Below are 21,648 nucleotides of genomic sequence, written 5' to 3'. Positions count from 1 at the left end.
GACCACATCTCTTCTATTCACTAAGTAGTTCCAGGGTCTCTAGAACAATGTCTGCCATATATTAGGAACTCAATAAACACTGTTAAATTGAGGAATTAATCAAGACAAAGGTTCAACATCTTTGAAATGCCAAGGAATCCAGGATAAAGTGTTGTTGCAGGTAAAATCTAAAGCAGGGCTTGGCCAACTTTTTTCTGTAAAGAACCAGAAAATAAATATTTCAGCTTTGCAGGCCATCCAGCCCCTGTCACACTATTCAGTTCTGCTAGTACAGCATAAAAGCAGCCGTGGGTAATGCACAAGGAATGGCAGTGACCCATTTGGACCACAGTCCTAGTTTGCAGACCCCTGGTCTAGGTGAGCAGTCTTTGTACAAACCCAAATCCTGGGCTCACACTGCTGCTTGTGGATGCTCAATAAATTACATATGACGTATGGCCTCTACCGGAAGGACATACATCAGAGTGGTAGAGAGTCTGGACTCGAGAGCCACATTGCTCTGTTCAAGTCCAGGCCTTCCATGTACATGCTATGTGACCATGGACAAGACACTGCCCTCTCTGCACTCCTATTCCCTCATCCTTTAACAGGAATAATTACAGTGTCTATGTTGTTAAGGGTAAATGAGGATTAAATGAGGCAATCTTTGTGAAATAGGTAGAACAAAGCTTGGCTATAACTGCTAGATGTATGTGTTGAATAAACGTGGAATAGGGCCTTTTAAAGCACTTTGCATACATTCCCTCATCTCCTTCTCACAGAAGCCCAGAAAAGGTAGGCATTAGATGGTAGAATAAGCGAGGTATTCTATTTTAAAGACATGGAAACCTGGGATTCAGAGATTCCGCGGTCACACAGTTAACAGGTGATAGTATTAGGGCCACATAAATAAAATGTTTTAAATTTTGAGATTAAAAACTTCTGAAAATAAAATATAATGCATTTTTCTACCCAGTATCTATTTAAAACAAAAGTAACTGATATAGATTGGCTTCTGCACTGATTTTAAAAGATGGCTACAAATATTCTGATACACTTCTCATTAAGAGGAAGTTCCTTCTCCTGAGTCTAGTTGCATTTGAGGCTGCTTCAACCAATAGAATATGGTGAAAGTGACCATAATTGGCCTTTTTCCCATGGAAGCCACTGGGTTGAGGGGAGCATGGCCCTCTCCTGTCCCTGCCATGGTGTATGCTCATCCACTGATACCAGTGTGCTCCGAAAGGGAGCATCAGCTGACAAAAATGTCACTTTACCTGCTGTGTTCAAGGCTCCCAGTGTTGGGGAGGCAACTGATCATTGTTTCTCTCTCACATCAATGTTTCTCTCTCTCTCTCTCTATCTCTCTCTCTCTCTATTTCCCTCCCTCTCTCTAAAGGCAATAAAAACATATCCTCAGGTGAAGGTTAAATAATTTTTTAAAAAGAAATGTAAGGCCTGGCATGATATCCAAAAGGTCCATGCCTTTCACCGAATGGAGCTGGCAAGGCAAAATGAGAACCCGTTGTCATATCCAGCACAGGGGACCTTGCATCATCAATAATGAGGACAAAGGTATCATCAAAGCCTTCAGAGGCATCCCTGCAATTACTCTGCTTAATGTAAGTGAACTGAACATTTTGAAAACTGCTCCTGGGGGACATGTGGGCTGTGTCTGCATTTGGACTCAGTGTTTCCCACAAGTTAGATTATCTGTTTGACACCCGGAGCAAAGCTGCCTCCCTCAAGAGTAGCTACAACCTTCCCATGCACACGAAGCTCAATACAGAACCTTGAAAAGCCCAGCAATCTGAAGAGCCCTCTGAGCACCACGCAAGAAGATTCGTTGCAGGTCCCTGAAGAAGAATCCACTGAAAAACCTGATAATCATGTTGAAGCTAAACCCCTATGCAAACACCATGAGCTGGAACACCATTCTTTACCAGGCCAGGAAACAGAAGCTGTGGGTGAACAAAGCAGCAGAATGCTGGAAGTCAAATCAGATAAGGAGGTGGTTCCAGGCAAGAAGCCTGTGGGAGAGAAGAAAGGGAAGAAGGCTGTTGGTAGAAAAAGCCTTTGGTGGAAAAAAGGCTGCAGCTACCAAGAAACCAGCAGCCGAGAAGCCCACAGAAAATAAACCCACCACAGAAGAAAAGAAGCCTGTGGCATAAAGTTAAATTTCTTTATTCTGTAAAGGCCAAATCAGACTGAACAGCTAATTTTGAATGAAAACCTGATCAAAGGCAGTGAGAAACATGGGGGGAAGTGATGCTATGTGATTCACAAAGGGACACTCAGCTCATGCCTCGCTCACTGGAACACAGTCTCTTCGAAGAACTCTGAGCAGCAGTGGAAAAGGCCAGTTACCCTGAGGCTGCCATGTTGTGAGGAAGCCCAAGCCACTTGGAGAGGCCACGCATAGGTGCTTACGTCAATAGTCCTTTCTGAGTCCAGCTCTAAAGGCATCTCAGCCCACGAGCCAGACATGTAATGAGTCTTCAATCAGTTCCAGCCCTCAGGCTTGGGGTAACCCACACACAGCCCCTTAATTCTTCCCAGCTGAGAGGGCCCAGACCTCACGGAGCAAACAAACTATCCCCTCTGGGATTTGTCTGAGTTCTTAAACCACAGAATCCATGAGCATAATAAATTAGTTGGTGTTGTGTGGGACTACGTTTTGAGGTGCTTTGTTAGCACAGAGATATATAGAACAGCTTCTTTCCATATTTCTTCAAACTATAATTACAGTTCAGTGATCAATGCTGGTCTTCCTTTATTTCTCAGTGGCCTTACTTTACTTCTACCCCAAACGTCTTTTGAGTCATCCAGCATTAGAAGGAGCAAGGATTTGAACCCAAAAGTCTTCCTTTAGAGCAGGGCTGCTGAACCCCACACTCTACTAGGTGGTCATAAGCAAATGATTTCATTTATTTAGGTCAGTTTCGTCTTCTAAAATGGTGAGCAGAGCCTGCTTTGCAGGATTGCCCTGAGAATCAAATAATGTCATGGGTGTAAAACTGCTTTAAAGGAACTTAGACTCCAGACCTTTGGCAAGAGACCTGGAGCAGAGGGCAGTTTTAATCTTCCTGGAGTTCCAGTCTTTCAAAAAAGCATTTGCCCAAACAAATCAATAGTGTTGATGCCACAGCGATGAGAAGAGCAAGCACACTTCTCACCATACACTGGGGGCTCCTAAAACATCTCTGTGTGTGCAAGTGTCTGTAATTTAATAGTGGTCCAGCCTGGTGATTTTGAAACAACTCAAGTGTCTGACATGAGAGCGAGTGACAGTTCTTGGAACGAGGGCCATGAAATGCAAGTACATTGCAAATCACTCAGTCGTGCTGTCGGGGGAATCATAGGCACCATATATATTTTCTTAAAAGTAGTTTCCCAGCAAACCTTTCATAAAATTCATGACTGTGACTGACCTCTGCTACATGCTTGCCTCCACAACTTCCCCTCCCCCCCTCAGATATAACCCAGGCTTATAATGCACTTGTGGCAAACACTGCTGATTGGATGTTGAGTGGCCATTCCCAACCCCCTTCTCCCTTTCTGACACCCTCTATAGAGTCCAGAAAACCAATACTTGCCATCCCAGCTTCCATGCAGGTAGGGGTAGCCCGTGTCCATGAGGAATAGGCAGAAGTCTTCTGGGAGAGGTCGTTTATAAAATACTTCTCTTTCCTGACATAAGGACACATATTGGTGGCACAGCCTTTCCCACTTCCTCTTTCTATTGCCTTGAGTGCATAACGGATGGCGGTGCAGCAGCCATCTTGTGACAATGAGGGACACGTCAAAGTGGAGCATCTTTGAATGAACCACCTCTCTCTAAGAAATAGATTCAAGTTTGTGTAAGCCACTGCAGTTATATTTTTTTTTTCACTTGCAGATGCAGAAAATTCTGATATGAAACATGTGCCACAGGCAATTGAACCATTGTCCTAAGTGAGGAGGTAACTTTTACTTTCCTGCCCCTTATGAGGATGGTAGACACTAAAACCTTTGAGTGTAAGTCACTTAGAAGCCACGTACTTCTCTCCCTCTACTGGCCCACGGCCTCCTAGACAGTCCCTCCACATACCCCATAGCTTCGCCACTCGGCTGGTTCAGGTGTGATGTTCCGCCAAGACCATTGCCACAGCCTCCCTGATTTTCTTCTGTTCCCCATGGTGGAGCCCTCCCATTCTCCACCCTGAAGCCATGGGGGTCTTCCTAAAAGCAAATGTCCACCCATGTATTCCTGCTGAAAGCAGCATTCCAGTGCTCACCCATGAAAGTCTGAATTTCTTCACTCTGTTGAGAAGGCCTTCCATGATGCGGCCCCTGTGTCCCTCTCCAGCTTCTCCTGAGCCAGTTCTTTTGCACTGGCCCCCCTCTACAATGTTCTCAGCTCCTCAGACTCTTAGCTTCAGTCATGCTTAACTTAAAAATCTCCTGTCCCATTATTTTAACCTTTCTAACTCCCTCTCACCACAGATTTCTCTGACACAGGTGCGCACAAGCGCGCGCGCACACACATACTCCACTCTAGACTTGTTGTTCCTGTCATGTGTCCCCACAGCACTCTGCACCAGTACTTGGAGAAGCAAACACAATAAAGGCAAATATCTTTGTGACTAGATGGTCAGTCACCTCAGGGCAAGGCCTAAGTCTCTCTTGCTCACTGTTGTAAGGTCAGTGTCTAGAAATGTGCCTGGCATGTAGGCCTGGAAGGAAAGAAGATTGAAGGATGTTTTGATTACCTCCTATTCACTGTAGGTAATGGAGGGATCCTCCACCCTAAACAGTAGACGGCCAAACACAAGACAGCAGACACCAGGCAGATGAAACAGACAACAGTGCATTAGTCATTAATGCTCACAGCCCAGGGGAGGAGGACACGCAGGACCACACAGGAATTGCACATGGGAGGGAACCAGCAGGGGCTGTGGGAGTCAGGCTTTGGTGGTGACAAGAGGCTGAGAGACCCTGAGATCACACGGGAGTTGTAAATGGCTTCCTTATATAATTTTACAATCTGACAAGGAGGTGAAACCCATTAGGTTGAAGACCAGATTGGGTACAGCTGACCTGGCTACCAGGGGGAAGTCTTTCCTGTTGGAAAGGGGGCATTTTGGCAAGAACAGGGAATCCATAGCCAGGTCCTTGGGGCTCTGTGGGGCCCAAAGCTGTCAAAGCAGCCCTTGAAAATTTACGTCTTACAATACAACGGGGAGAAGAAAGGATGAGGGCAAGGAGGAAGACAGGGAGGAAGAGGAAACTTTCTCTTCATATTCTGGTCTTACCAAATTCAGCGGTTACTGTGGCGGACTACTTCAAGCCCAGAAATGAGCCAGGGCCACTCTTCAGTTACCAGCTGGGGCACTCATTCATTGGTTGACCCGATCCCCATTGCCAAACTTCTTTCTTTATCTACTTTTCAGCCAGGCCTGGTCAAAGTGCTGCCCATGGGAAATAAGTGTAACAGTTCCATGGGACTTCTGAAAAAGCATCTGCTTCTTTTCAGTATCCTTTTCTCAGTATCCCTCCCACTTTGTGCCCCCTGTGCAGCCATCCTGTAAGCATCCTATATACTAAAAGCTTAATATGCAAATTGTCCCCTTGGGCGGTTCTTCAACCAGGAGTTCAACCGGGAGTTTGACCACTTGCTATGACATGCCCTGACCACCAGGGTGTGGCACAGACCATGGTGGGCATCAGTGACGCGGCGCTGGCAGTGGGCAGCAGTGGAGACACTGCTGGCCCCAATGGGCCCTGATGAGAGGAGACCTCAGTGGGATGGTGGAGCAGGTGAGCAGGTGGCACCAGGCCAAGGCGGGTGCGAGCAGGGGCCCAATCTCCCCGCTGATTACCCCACAGACGGCAACCAGTGGCAGCAGCAGGTGGCGGGATGGTGGAGCAGGTGAGGGGGTGGCACTAGGCCAAGGCAGGGTACCAGGTGGGGCTGCGGGCTGTAAGGCTGGGGGCACGATCTGGGGCTGTGAGGCTAGGGGCACAAGCTGGGGCTCAATCTCTGCAGGCCATCCCGAGGGACCCCACCCATGCACGAATTCGTATGCAAGGCCTCTAGTCAGAATTAACCAGAAGAATCACAACAATCTGCAACATCTCAAATAATCTGCATTTTATTTATCACTTCACAGGAAGATTTTGCATAATTGGATTTTACTTTTGCTGTATTCATTTAGGATTTAATCATGAATATTTTTCATAAGTACCCATTTGCTTGTCCACCTAGTATTACATTGGATGAATATGCCATAGTATATTTGACCAGTTTCATGTTGTTGTGAATATAAGCTTTTTTCGTTTTCTGTGTTATTCAAACTTGCAGGCATTGCAGGCAGCTGAGCACTATGATGAGCTGCAATTGTGGTTGGGCACCGATTTGAATGCCCTCTGGGTTTCAGAAGACATGATGAATGGGTATGGAGCTTGAAGGGCTTGTATCTAGATAGTGGTTATATTTTCTAAGACATGGTGGATATCAATATCCAAATATGCCTATAGGGGCCAGGACCCAAGTGAGCCAAGGGGACAGTCCACCTGTATGATAGGAATCAGGCCTGGAGAGATCTGGGCTGGACTGAAATGGGAGAAACATTACCTAAGGAGAACCCGTGCAGCATAGCTGGTTTGGAGAAAATAGAACCACCCATGGGAAGTCAGGATGGCTGCCAGAAATTAAATAAATGAAAAAAATATGGACATAGCAAGAATATAATGAAGAAAATGAGAAATGGAAAATTTAAAAAGGATAAAGTATATTGTGTGGTTCCAGTCCAGGGCTGAAGCCACAGACACCCTGTAGAGACTGGTTACCCTGGCACAAGATGCCCGGCTACAATAATGAAGGTGGATGTGAGAGCTAAAGGACCACTTCAGCTAAGTAACTCTACTCTTATCTTTTCATGTTTATTTCTCCAACTTTTTAATGAAGTAAAACTATTTCAATGTGGAAAAAAAAACAAAAAACTACAACAACTGTGCTTACTGAAGTGGAAAGGGAGGAGGGGAGCTTGGCCCCGCATTCTCTGTCTTCTCCTGCCCCTGGTGGCAGCCCTTGGGGATGTTCAATGGATGTCAAGGGAGCATAGACAGCTCCATGTCATTCCTTGGAGCAAAGCAGGACAGGATCAATTTGCCGTTCACTTGGAGTATCTTAGGAAATCTATTGACCCTCTCTTTAGTGAAAAAAAAAAATGCCCATAAGCACATATTCATAAAACTTGGCTCCACAATTTCAGAAAGTTAAGAATCCCACTTTAAAAGCCAGACACTGAGATTCAGGGGCCATTCTGCCTCTTTCTCACCTCTCTGCTATTTATTATTCTATTCTTTAAAATTATGTTTTTGGATCCCAGCCTATGACTAGACATCCAAATATGCAAAGGGGCCCAGAGAGTACAGGGGTAGAGTCACCGTGGGACATTCTTTTCTCGCCAAGGAGACCAACATTGCTATAGCTAACAAGAGTTAAAGATCAAAGATGAAATAATAGGGTAAACATGACTATGAAAGGCCCCCAACTATGTTGGTTGCCCCATCATTTACCTGGAAATCTCTTGTTTTCTCATCCAGGTATTGTGAGCCACTATCCTCACACAACTTCTGTGGAATTCCTATGCTCTCGGCAAACTGCGGCTCACGAGCCACATGCGGCTCTTTGGCCCCTTGAGTGTGGCTCTTCCTAAGCCTTAGGAGTACCCTAATTAAGTTAATAACAATGTACCTACCTATATAGTTTAAGTTTAAAAAATTTGGCTCTCAAAAGAAATTTCAATCGTTGTACTTTTGATAACTGGCTCTGTTGACTAACGAGTTTGCCGACCACTGGTCTAGGGGACTTCCCACACTACAAACTATGCCCCACTGTCTGCAGGATAGCCATCAGGTGCTCATCCATTCTGCTCCTTTCTGAGCCTCATCGTGCTTTTCCCTATAAGAATTCTACCCATCTTCCCTGCCGCCTCACTCTACCTTTGTGAAGATGAGCTTGTTCCTGCACTGGTCTTCATATGGACTCAGTCCCCACTCATAATTTTCTCATAAGCTGGACTCCTTTGAGTTTGTTTTTCAACATGAGACAAGCCACAAGTCAAGCTTAATGGAATAACAGGTCAAGGAAGAAAGATGACTAAGTAAATTAAAAAGTCAAGAAACAAACTTGATAGAACAGATACAAACACTAATGAAGATCAGGGAAAGACAAAAATCACAAGGGCTGTGTAAGTTTGGGTAGGGGTCACAGTGATGCCTGGCTTTAGGTGAGGCCTTGAAGCCACTACATTTATAGAGCTTCCCATGTGCTAAGCTCTGCTAAATCTCTCACTACACAAGCTGTTTTAACCATAACAATAACCCAGGGGAGGCATTATTATTATGCTCACTTTGCAGATGAGGAGATTGAAGTTTAGAGATATTAAGGAACTTACTCAATATCACAGAATTAGGATTCAGACCCAGATCCATCTGATGTCAAACCTATTATCACATTCCAGAACATGTGATTGATAGTGTCTAGTACATAGTAACTGCTCTATCACTACTTGTGAAAAGAGTGAATGCAAGCATGCATGAATGAATGAATGAAGGAGTGGCGTGAGAATAAGAAAGTTCCTGGATGTTGCAATGTGGATTATACATTCATGATGGGAGGTGGAAGCTTCAATGAAGAATCTGACTGTGCAGATACTGAATCACTGATATTTATTGCATGTTTACCATGTGCAAAGTGCTTTAACACTTCAGGACAATCTTCTTGAAGACAACAGAAATATACTGAGCACGAGACACTGGCTGGCCCTGTTGGGCCTTCAGGATGGCAAATTATCCTCAAATGTTCACAGCCCAATTGCAGAAGAAAGGCCTGTAATGTACTTCACGCCATGGATAGGGCTATCTGGGGGTTTAATTTACCTACTCTCTCCTCACCATCTACAAGCATGAACAATCCATCAGGAGTTAGATTTCTTTGGCTCTGGGGATTTTGTAGTGATCGATGGGCTCTGAATATAGTAGGAATCTACCTGCCCCCTTCCCCAGTTCTCACAAACTCCGGGTAATAGACTCCCATATAGTGTGAGCAATTTACAGTATAATGAATTTGTTTTATTCTGGTTCAGTCTGGGCACCATGGCCCCTGCTTGCCTTCCTGTTGTTTTATTTACTCCTCCGTCATTCTCATTTTTGTAGCTATTCCCGTTAGCTCTTCTTTTCTGTAAGGTCATCCTGAGGACAGGATGTTGCAATGGCCAAGATGAGTTGTGAACAAGTGCAAGCCAGGTGTGTGTTGGTGATGCTCTCTCTTCTTAGGGGCTCTCTGAAATCTGGCCCATAAAGAAAAAAATATCCCACACTCAAGATTTAGAGCCCAAATTCCGATTTTGAGGTTGGTGTCATTCAAATGAATGCCCTGAGCCAGGCACAACAGAGCAGTTACTGGGAGAGATAAGGTGATTCAGTGTCATACCTTAGTGAGCTGTAACTCACAGGGGGCGGGGGGAGACATTTTTGTAACCACTGAAATGTGTAAGGCCAGCCTCAGCCCTATATATTGCTGTTTTCCACAATGGCTGTTTCCTAGAACATCCATCTCTTTCACCACGGGATGCTAGGGGCATTGAGAATTAGTCAGTTTGCTATACTGGCCTTGTTAACACTGGTGGCAGGACATTAATACAGGATAATAGTAATCACATTGGTGTTAAATATTTGCCGTGCCAGGGCAATAGCTTTGAACCTCAATCCACTCCATTTGATTAATAGCAAAGCTGATGGTGGCACCAAGGAAGATGGGCTCCCCAGCTTTCTTGTCTAGATAGTATGAACTCTCCAGTGCTAAATGCTTCGTTTACATGTGAATACAATTAAGACTAGTTTCTAATTATCTCTGGCACATGCTCTTTAATGCTGAAGGCACTTTAAGTTACAGTGGCCAAAGGGTAATGCACCATAACAGGTTACAACCTCCCCAAAGATTACTTGATTGACATAAAAATATTTTTTTCCTCCAACTGATTGACACAATGGCAGGTGTGAAGTGATAGCCCAGCTTCTAGCTGTCCATTAGATCTTAAATGAAGAAGGATTTGGCTTTAACAATGAGCTGGGCTGTGGATAGTGTTCTTTGGGGGGCTAGAGTGCATAATGGGTGGTAGGACAATGTTTCAGTTGAGTCTCTTAGTGCAAATAACTTGAGAAACTGATTTAAAAAAATTTCTTGAGTTTTTTGTTGTTGCTCTTTTCCTTGAAGGATATAACTGGCAGACATAGGTGTACAATGAATTCAAAGGATGATCTCTAGCTAGAAGTAGAAAATTTGCAGGGATAAGTTTGTCTTTGTCAAAGCCTTGTGCAAAAAAGTGGGGAAATGTGTTTACCTTCAAAAATTGGACCATATATTTCAGCCATTCATTGGGATAGGGAGCCGATGTTGTGTCTCATGAACTATGATGCACTGTAACCAATGGCTATGCTTGGGAAAGGTTGCAGAATGGGCATCCCATGGTGCTCTCCAGTGCTATGTGCCAGGAGGACAAGATTTCTTAGACCTTCCATGACTCATCTCCCATACTCCTGCCACTTGCTCTCTATCACTGCTTTTGTTTGGACAGAAAGTCTTCACATGCATGTTTGTTTACTGCAGTGTTGGAAGTTTTGGAGGCAAGAAAACCATGGATTTGTAGTCTGCTGGCTCCTCAGGAACTCCTAGGGAGCAATGACCTGGATTTTCACTGTGATAGGCCAGATGAGCCAACAGGAGACAGGAGGTATTATTATTATTAGGTAAAGATGATTCTAACATTCCCAAAAGGCAAACCATTGTTTTTGCTTAAAAATAAACCCACGGTATACTTGTTTAATGTGTGTGGTTGAGTCAACAACTCTTAGTCTTCCAGCCTTCAAGTTTTCCACCCAACAAAACAAAATGAACATTCACAGAATGTCTGCTATGCATGATGATGCCAAAATGCAAAGAAGAATTCTTTGAATAAGTTGTAATACATATTCCAAATAAGGAGTCCATAGTGCTAACGCATTTGGAATTGCATTCATCAAATGATGTGGAAGTACAAAGAAGGGAATGATTGATTTCTCTGGGAAGGGAGAGATGATTGAGAGTGTCAAGGAAGGCTTAATGGAGGAGTTGATATTTAAGCTGAGATTGAAAAATGAGTGTGATGGTGCCAGGTGAAAAACAAGGTGGCTTGGGTGGGAAAGGGGCAATGCCAGCCACTGTGTGCCTAAGGAAGTGGCATCATGTGACCTTCACCTATCAGGAGTGTCCCAGCCAGGTGGAGAGGAGAGCAGTACCAGCAAAGCCTCCATGGGTACATTCATTACTCAGGAATTGTTTCTTGAGAATCTACTATGTTCCAAGCACTGGACTATGCAATAAATACCACGATGATGTAGATAGATTATTGGTGTTTTGCCTTTTTTTTCCTTTTCTTATTTTTACTATTAGGAATGTGATACTATTATAGGAAAGCACTATTCTATGTAATATATACTAGTACTGTTATATGTAACTTCTAAGAAAGTTAAAAGAATTTGTATTTCATAGTAATTTTTGTTGTTGCCAAGTAGAAGGCATTTGCTGAAATGGGGAATGAAAGGATTGATGTATTTTAAGATATATACACTTTTTCCCAAACTTCTACTTTTTGAGTAGTAATAAATTTCTTGTGTCAAATCACAAATGGTCACCCCTTCCAGTTATTTTTATAACACTCTGCTGAGCACTGATTTGGGATATGAGTGAAGACCAGAGGAGAAGGAAAAAGAACTGAGGATTAATGATGCACATGATGATTGGTGCTAGATAGCCAATGCCTTTAAGTACCATCAATTATAGGAAATGAAGCACCATTGTAAATACTTAAAACTGGGGAATGCCATTATCTCATGTAACTATTAGAAATACAATATTGTCAGAGGATGGCCAATGGGGAGACAACACTGGGTGCTGTTCTGGACAAGATGAATGTGAAGTGTCTGTAGGTGTCCAGTAGGATCATAAAAGGTAGAACATTTTGAGAGGGAAATACATAAAAAGTAAGGAACCACTATATTTTGAAGAAAAAGGCAAGGGAAGGAAAGCCATTGAGGAAAAGACAAATGGTCAGAAAGGTAGAAGAAACTAATGGAAGGGAACTAATATTTATCTAATATCTGTTTCAAATCAGAGACCGCTATGAACTTAACCTATGTGACAGCATTGAACCTTCATGGTAAACCTAAAAGTCTTATCCTACTTTGTGCATGTGGTTGAGCTGTTTGAAATATTAACTGACATTTTTCTTGTAATTTCTTTGTAGCCATTACCTTTTCCCAAGTGACACTCATTTCTCATAGACTCATAAATGACTGTTAAAAAATAAAGTAGAAGAAAAAGGCTTTTGATTTTAAAGAGCCTAGGATTTTAATTTTCAAAAATAAATAGCTTTAAAGAATCTGAATGCCAAGAGGGTTGTGCCTCTGATTCTCGGGTACAGCCCTGGGAAGAAGGAAGGCCGCAGGTAGAAATGGCACACTGTGTGTCCAGGGTAATGATCTATAGGTGGCCTCACAGAGTTCCTCGAGTCTTAGCCAGGTGCAAGAGCAGTAGGCAAATTCAAGTTGAGAGTGGCATGGCCATGAGGACCCCTCCAAGTTTCTTACAGCCTGATAAAGTCAGGAAGCAGCAGACTGGCATCAGTATAGCCAGGAAGGGCATGAAACCAGTTCAGATAGAGGTAAGCAAGACGAGGCCTTGGGTTCAGGAATGAGGCATGACTCAGGGGCAACCTGCATGGATTGACAATAAAATACCAGATGGAATTGTGCATCTCAGCAGATGTCAGTATGGATAGATCCTGCCTAACCCTGGATCAGAAATCCAAAACAAAGAGCCTTGGGAAAAGAAAAGAGAAGCCCTTAAATGAGTATCTGCTCCCTAGCTGCATGAGGACTTTAAACATTGGAGAAAAATAATGGAAGTTATATTTCTTGTACTGTTAAGTGTATGATCAAAGATTCATATCTATGATAATCAGTAAAACTGCTTTTAGGAGAAGAGGCTAAGGTGATTTCCAAAGGTAGCCAATGACGAGCTTGTATATAAGGTCTGCCTGGCTCCAGAATCCTTGCTCCTGCTACTATTCCACTTGTATTGCACATTCCCATTTTCTAGAGTCAAGAGAAAAATAGTCAGCTGTGTCAGAATTCTGGGGCTGACCAGGAGAAAGTCCCTTTCCCACATTTATTTCCCCTGGTGCTGAGGGCAGGTGATGAGTAAGTCAACTGAAGACCAGACCCAGGCCTTCATCCATAAACCTCCCATTGTCCCGCCTACTTCAATAAGCCAGCAATGAAATCACTCCTTCCACACATGAAGGGAAAGGTCAGAATTGGGTGAACATATAAGCTGAGGGGAAGGGATGTTAAAAAGAGTTTGTATTTTGCAGTAATTTTTGTTGTTGCCATGTAGATGAGGCCTGCTAAAGTGGAGAAAGGAACCAATTAAAGTTTTGGTTTTCTCTCTGCCCCTTCTCTCCTCTCCCTCACCTCTCTTTTTTTCTTCAATTTTTTTTTATTTTTCAATTACAGTTGACATTCAATATTTTTACATTAGTTTCAGGTATATAGCATAGTGTTTAGACATTTAGATAATTTACAAAATTATCCTCCCAATAACACATAATTAGCACCATACATAATTATTACAATATTATTGACTATATTTCCTATGCTGTACTTCACATCCCCATAACTATTTGTACCAATTTGTACTTCTTAATCCCTTTACCTTTTTTACCCAGGCCCAATCCCCCCCCCCCCCCCAAAAAAAAAATAATTGAGTGGATAAAGAAGAAAGTGGCACATATATACAATGGAATATAACTCAGTCATAAAAAAGAATAAATTCTCACCATTTGCAACAACATGGACCTAGAGGATATTATACTAAGTGAAATAAGTCAGACAGAAAAAGACAAATACCATATGATTTCACTTACATGTGGAATCTAAAGAACAAAGAATTAAGGTTTTTAAAGTGTTTATATAATGAAAATTTACTATATGCCAGGAGCTGTAATGTTAGTGGTGCTGAAAATGCAGCCCATGGACTAATATCACTAATATCACCTGCAAGTTTGTTAGAGCTACATGTTTTTAAGCTCCACTCCAGTTCTATTCAATCAGAATCTTTTTAAAGGGGGCCCCAATATATATGTTTTAATAAGCCCCTAATTAGCTATATGTGTATTGAACTTCGTGAAAGCTGCTATAGAAATATGAAAAGCAGTTTACTAGAGATGAGGAAATGGATTATGGAGAAATATGGACCCAGGTGAGGTTGGAAATGACAAGCATGTAAAGTAGCCCATCATCATGGTTATCACATTCTCAATGGGTGTTCTTGATGGACAGCTTGGAGACAGATTCAAAGAGAAGGGTGGGGTGTGTTGATGTAAGATGCATGAAATTTGCAGGATACATGAGCAAAAAATCAAGAAGTTGAACCTGAGGAGTCTAAGAGAATGTGGCTGATTTGTTTGAGCCACACTAACCACACGGGTAGGGTAGAAATGGTCCTAGAATCGTTTGCTGAGGATCCTTAAAGATGCCGGGTCTAAATGTCACTTGCCTGCAGTACAGGACAAGAAATGTGGAAGGAAATGGTCAGATGAAAGTATGGTAGGATAAGTGGGAGGCAAAAGACAATGGAAGTCTTTTCGCTCTTATTCACAATTGATTCCATGCATTTTCTGATCCTACTAGGAGATCTGGTCACCTGTAACATGGAAACAAATTACTGGGAAAACCAGAAAAATAATCCCCTTCCATAATCTGCATTGCCTTTATTCCTCTGTATCTCATCTCCCCTCACCTTCCTCAAATTCTCGTGTTTCTTGAGGATGAATAAATCTGCAACCAGTTCCAGCTCCCCAGCCGTGAATTAAAATGGGGCATCAGGGTGTGCACACACAAGCCTGGCTTGTCCATGAGAGATTTTTTCTTTTGCCTATCTGGAGAAATCACTTGACTTCTGTGTGTTGCGTTAGCCCACTGTCATTAACAACAGTGGTGTCATTTTGATGTGCTCTGTGAGGCAGTGGGCGCTTTGAAGTTGAAAGCTAGAACAGACACAGATAAATAGCACTCTGAGCAGACTGCCATTGCACCATTATTGCCAGCAATTATTTCACCAAGTGACACATCTGATAAAAAGTCAGCCACCTTCCTCCAGGAAGCATCTCAGTGGCTACAGCTAGGGACTCCTGCCTGTTTTCTTTCTTTCTTTCTTTCTTTCTTTCTTTCTTTCTTTCTTTCTTTCTTTCTTTCTTTCTTTCTTTCTTTCTTTCTTTCTTTTCTTTCTTTCTTTCTTTCACAGGTAGAACTTGCTAATTTTCTGGCTGGAGCCTTGTGCTTCCTCCTCTGTGATTTTGTCTGTTTCTGAGTCCGGGTCAAGTTCTCAATACTGGCCTTTGTGGGAGCAGCATGGGTTCAAGGCTGTTTCCTGGGATGGGCTATGTAGTGGCCTTTTGATTGGTCCTTGCCAGGTTTTTCTTTGCTCAGTTCCTCATCAGCCTGTCATTATCATTGACAGGTCTCCTTTTTTGGCTTTGGGAATGCAGATGTGATGTCTTAGAAACTGAACAGCTATGTCTAAGGAAGGCAGCATTCGATGGGCTGTTATCTTGATCAGCACATACAACACTATGTCCATGGCATTGTCTGGGACAGCCACCAACATTAACTCACTCAATCTTCATAATCATGGTTGTAGGAACTATTAATGGCCCCATTTTTTTTCTACCAGGAAACTGAGGAACTGAGGTGAAACAGCAGCCACATGGCTCATGGGAGGCAGAGCAGAATTCAAACCCAGGCAGGTTACTACAGAGGTTACCCAGCTGTCTTGCTGGCTGCACGGTGCTGTGTGGAGGGTGTGGCCTGGCATCAGTACTGGGGGAGTTGGGGGAAGGTTGGTAGTGTACCCAGTGATGAGTTGGAGGAGATCGAGTCAGGCTTTCTGAAGTTTGCACTGAGATTTGTCCCTCTGCGTTTGTTCTGCTGGGATAGTTGTCACAAGTGACTAACACTGGGACCCTCACTGCTTGAATAGTGACTTCCAATCACACAAGACCCACAGTGTTTTGGGGCCACTGCAACCTGAACCAGAACCACTAACTTCTGGCTAGAAAATTGGACATGGGCAGGACTAGATATACCCATCAATGGGGAGGTAGTTTCAATGCCAATGATGGAGTCATAGCCCACATGTGACTGAGCTGAAGCAACTGAGAGAGGCTCAGGGACATGGAGGGTGTGAGGTAAAGATTGGAGCGGTGTGTCAGGGGCAGAGGCTCAGGGACATGGAGGGTGTGAGGTAAAGATTGGTGTGTCAGGGGCTGAGAAGATTGTTGCTGGAAGATGTTCTTTGGAGTTGGCTGCCTATGGGTTGGTTCTGTAGCCCTGACTTTAGTCTGGCTCTGATCAAAGGGTATTAGAAGCAAAAACAGAATATTGGGAACTAGCCATGGTTATGGAAAATGTGAAGGAAAGGGGCCACATGCTAACCTGACAAGCTCAGGGGAGGCCTGCATGACAGTCTTGCAAACTCAAAGACCTAAATTAACCACAAAGGATGGTCTCAAATTAAATTTTAACTAAAAGCAGTTATGGTGGGTAGTCCCCTCCTAGGCCGATATCTTCCCTGACAAGGTCAATCTTTACCTTAACTGAGCATATTGTCTTTTTGCATCTATGATAACATATCATTGAAATGCCAGGGTCCTTATAACTTCCCTTTTTCCCAGACCACTCAGGGCACAACCAAATGCCCTGGGTACCAGGACAGATACCACAAATTCCTTCATTGTTATTGTTATCATGTTAATTGTTGACTGTTAACTAACCTGCACCTAGGTAAGTAAAAGAAGCATGTGTCTATCATTTTACTTTTTATCCAATCCCAGAGGTTTCCTGCTTTGCTTTCTCCCACCTCTCTAATCTATCACCAATGAATTTCATGTAACCCACTTATATCTCCTCCTTTGACTATAATGTATAAAAATAGGTTAAAAAACAAACAAACACTATTCTCTGGAGCATTATCCCAATCTATTGAGATTCTGCTTCCTGGCAACTGTTGACAGTTTGACTCAAATAAACTCACAAAAATTCTTTACAGGTTTGAATGTTTTTATGTTAACAGAAATATAATCATGTTCTGTTAACTGTGATTGTCTTGTTCTGGTTTAAGAAAGGACGTTCTAACCTGGCTGGGAGTTGTACCATAAGCCCCTGGGACCTGGGAGTCAACCTTGGACTTGGGAGTCAACCTTGAAATGTGGTCCAATCACATTCAAGAACTGCCTATTATCATGTAAAGATTAACAATTTTGTTGCCCAAACAATGGAGTCCCACCCCAGCCTGCATAGCTTATTTCTCCATGCCTGTAATCCCTACTTCCCCATGTAATCCTTGTCCTACCCTATATAGGCAGCTGGTTTATGGGAGGTTGCAAAGCAGGTTTTTGTGGATGCCCTGCTGTTCCTCCACACTGCCAGCATTATTGGAATAAACACTCATATATGATTTCATTGGCTAAAGTAGTGACAGGCAGCCTGGAACCATTGGCTCTCTGATTTCAAGGGGAACATCTTCTAAAATCCCTACATCTCTGTCTCCAAACTTGATGTCTAATATGGGCAATCCATATCTGTGTACATTTTCTATTTTTCCCACACAATTTGTTATTTGGGTACAATTCCTGCATTAAGCTAAGATATCAGGACCTGAAATTTTGCCCATGCCTGACGCCTGGCATGATCTGACTGTGTGTGAATTAGATGGCACCTTGATTATAATAACTAAGGCTTTTTCTGTTATCTGGAATTGAGGAAGTGTGTTGTTAGCCAGCTTCTCACTATAAATATGGCAAAATATTATTACTCCTCACCTCTTTCTTTCCTTTTCCCATTCCTACTCCTAGTTAGAAAACTAGCTAAAGAAGTAGATTGCCATCCTAATATGTTTTAATTATGTTGAAAATATGGTAAGCAAAAGTTCATTTTCCGTGGAGGTGTTTCAAATGTCAGTTAATTGTTGGCTTTAGGCACGTGCCAAAATTCCTACTAATTTCTTATATGGATTAAAAAAGGAACTATCTAAAGAGATGAATTTTCACAAGCATTGAGAAACAAAAGAAAAGAAGTCATTGAGTTACAAGGAGGTAACCCAAACATTTGGTACCGCCCAAAGTGAGCAGACTAAATAGGAAATAGAGAAGAATGTATTACACCCAAAAATCTGGGGACAGTCAGCCTTGGGATCTTGCGGCAGGGGTGGGAGTAAAGATGAAATAGTTGTTGGGTAAACAAAAACAGTGTCTGCCATCAATTGTTTAGGGGACATTTGTATCCATTCTTCCTTTTTATGTCTTACTAGAGGCCTGATGCATGAAATTCATGCAAGGGGCTTCGCTGCAGCGGCCAGGGCCCTCGCAGCCCCGGTTCGTCTGGAAGGACATCCTGTCTAATAGCATATTACGCTTTTATTATTATAGATTCTTTTCCTCCAGGAAAACTACTCCCTACACTTTGGGGACATATTTTCCAAGGAAATATATTATAATACCATCCCCATATCGAGGGGTGGACATTTGATCCAGGATAAGGAATATATACCCTCAGACTTTTTCTAAAATAGTTGTGAATGGCAGGTTGCCCAGCTGGTCAGTTGGAAGCCTGGAGCTGCTCTTGGCCATCACAGTGGGGGCTTGCCTGAGAAGGCAGCCTGCACAGAGGAAGCAGAGTAGGCAACAGAGACAAAATTCTTGCATCATTCGAGCACCTGGGTCATGTTGCATCTGAAGCCATCACCATGGGCTTTCAGACTCACAAGCAAGTAATTCACGCCTTTTGCTTAAGTTAGTGTTAGTTATGTTTCTGTCCTTTGCAACTAACTAATATAAAACTGCACTTATTCCTTTGAGTCCCTGACCAGTTTCATAACTCTGAATGTTTTTGTTTCCCAGCATCTAGAACGGTGGTTCTCAACCTTCCTACTGCCGCGACCCTTTAATACAGTTCCTCATGTTGTGGTGACCCCCAATTTCATTGTTACAAATTGAACATAATTAAAGCATAGTGATTAATCACAAAAACAATATGTAATTATATATGTGTTTTCCGATGGTCTTAGGCGACCCCTGTGAAAGGGTCGTTCGACCCCCCAAAGGGGTCGCGACCCACAGGTTGAGAACCGCTGATCTAGAAGATATACACAGCATCACTAGGAAACAAGCATGTAAAGTACCAGCAATCAGCAAACATTTTCTTAAAATTCCAGAGAGTAAATATTTTAGGTTTGCAGACCAAGAGGCAGAACTGACAAATGACACCTACCACCATTTAAAATGTAGCCATTTTAAAAATGTAAAAGCCATTCTTAGCTCCTTGACTATAGAGAAAGTCAGCTGCCTTTCTTTGGCCTGCAGGCCCTACAACAACAACAGCAAAACAAACGAACCAACCAAAAGAAGGACATAGTTTGAACAGTCTTAGAGTCTTTCTGTTTCTGTTCAAACTAGAAGAAAGCATTCAATTCATTCTTATCCTTCAGGACTCAGCACCAGTTTCCTCCTTCCAGGGAGCTGCCTGTGACTGACCAGGCTGGGTCTATGTCCCTCTCTTGCGCTCACACCCCATCATGCTCATAGCCTTTATTTTGTCCCTTCGGACATTTTGACTGTTAACATTTGTGAAAAGGCAGACATGAAAACTGAAAACTGATGTAAGGCTATTAAGATAAACACTTATGAAACGTGTAAAACTGAGCATAACAGTTAATGCATTACCAACACATTTGAGGCCCGTTTTGTACCCTTCCCAAAACATGTTTGCTCCCTCCTCTACAGGTGCCTACTACCCAGGATTCTTCACCAGCCATTCTTTGGCATATTTTGATAAGTTTACACTATCTGCAGTAATTCTTGTGTTCCTGGGGAATAACATGGTTAAATAAGTTTAAAACTTGGTACAAAACATAGGAGTTCTAAAATTTGCTTTTTTCATTTTTCCTTTCTTGCTTTTTATTTTTTATTTTTACCTCAGGACTGTGTCTGCATGAGTCATCAAGGTTGATTTATGTGGCTATAGTTCATTAACTTTTACTGCTCTATTGAAATGCACTTGCCAAATATACCACAATCTGTTTTTCTGTTGATGGACATCTAGTTTGCGTCCAATTTTTTTTTTCACATGTAAAACTGTGCTTCTCTGAAAATATTTTGCCTACCTCTTTCTGCACATGTGGGCGGGGACTTCTGTAGTATCTACACAGGAGGAAAAATGATTGATTGTAGGTTATGTACATCTTCAAATATACTAGAGATGATGGGGTGAAAACCCCACCGTGGTTTTTTGGCATTAATAAATCATTCCTTAAGTTGAATGTTTGTATGAATACTTTGACCATTTGAGTTTCTACTTCCATAAATTTTAAATTCATATCTCTCTTTTATTTTCTTTCATTGGTTTATGGTCTCTCTTATTGATTTGGGGGAAATTGTTTGTATATTCAACATACCTGTTCTTGTTGACTATACTTGTTTTAAAAAATGTCTCTTAATATATGACCTATATTTTTACTGTTGCTATACTTTTTTTCAGCTAAGATAATTTCTTAATATATTAAGGCAGTTACATGCATTTTTTTTCTCTTTGTGTCTGAACTTTTTAAAGACCTTCCCAGGAAGACAGTGTCCCAAATGGCAGCGTGAGGAATTATGCAGAACCTCTTCTGAGTGAAATAAGATAACTGGCAAAATTTATTAAAAAGAAAAAAAACATTTAAAGTCTCTGGACTTTGTTCTAGAGGCATATGGTAAATGAAGCAACATTTATTTAAGAAAGTCTACCAAATTTCAGTTAAGACCAGTGAAAATACACGACCCATTCTCTCCTCCCCTTGCCCAGCTCAGTATAATGGAAGCACTCCTCTGATTGGGTGTGTTCACTAAGCTGAGTCTCCCTCTCCAGCCAGTTCTCAAAGGCTACTGCATCTCTTTAGCAGAGGTAGGTCACCAGCATTTCTCAGCCTCCTTCTAGTTCCATGTAGTGGAGGCTAAATTTCAGGTTAGTGGGGCCAAGAGATTATTAGGGCTCCCTTCCTCCTACCAGGCCCGACTTGTAGGGCCTCTAGATCACGTGTAGCACACTAAGAATCCTGGGGCCCTGCTTGCCATTGGCTCAGCTTGATTGTAAGGCTGCCGTTCCATGCCTGGGGAAGCAAAAAGCTGCTGGAGGCACTACTCCACCTGCACCAGGCTCATAAAGCAGGTGTTTCATTCAACAGAAGCCTGCCACTGTCCCCATCCCAGCTACAAGAACAAAGAGCTGGCTCCAAAGTTCCCCAAGAGAACTTTATTTGGAACAGAGTGTGGGAAAGCTCAGGACTAAGGGCACTCTTGAAAGCAATGGAGATTCTGATGGCAAGTGGCTCAAAAGAGGCTGGTATCTCCATGAGAGCATGGCTAACCTGTAGGGCAGCTAGTTTACTAGAAAGAACCAAGGAGAGAGAAGCTAAGAAGATGCTTCCTAGGGTTAAGACAAACCCCAAAAACTTGCTTCTAAAATGATTCCTACAAAGAGGCTTTAATT

The 21,648-nt window shown here is 42.6% G+C and overlaps 1 pseudogene; it reads left to right on the top strand.

Annotated features, from left to right (window-relative positions):
• Positions 1-427: 427 nt before the first annotated feature.
• Positions 428-2,150, top strand: LOC102260891 (annotated as a pseudogene).
• Positions 2,151-21,648: the final 19,498 nt, after the last annotated feature.

The sequence above is a fragment of the Myotis brandtii genome, unplaced genomic scaffold (assembly GCF_000412655.1).
Source record: "Myotis brandtii unplaced genomic scaffold, ASM41265v1 scaffold190, whole genome shotgun sequence".
NCBI classification, from domain to species: Eukaryota; Metazoa; Chordata; class Mammalia; order Chiroptera; family Vespertilionidae; genus Myotis; species Myotis brandtii.
This window is presented reverse-complemented; position numbering and strand designations above follow the sequence as displayed.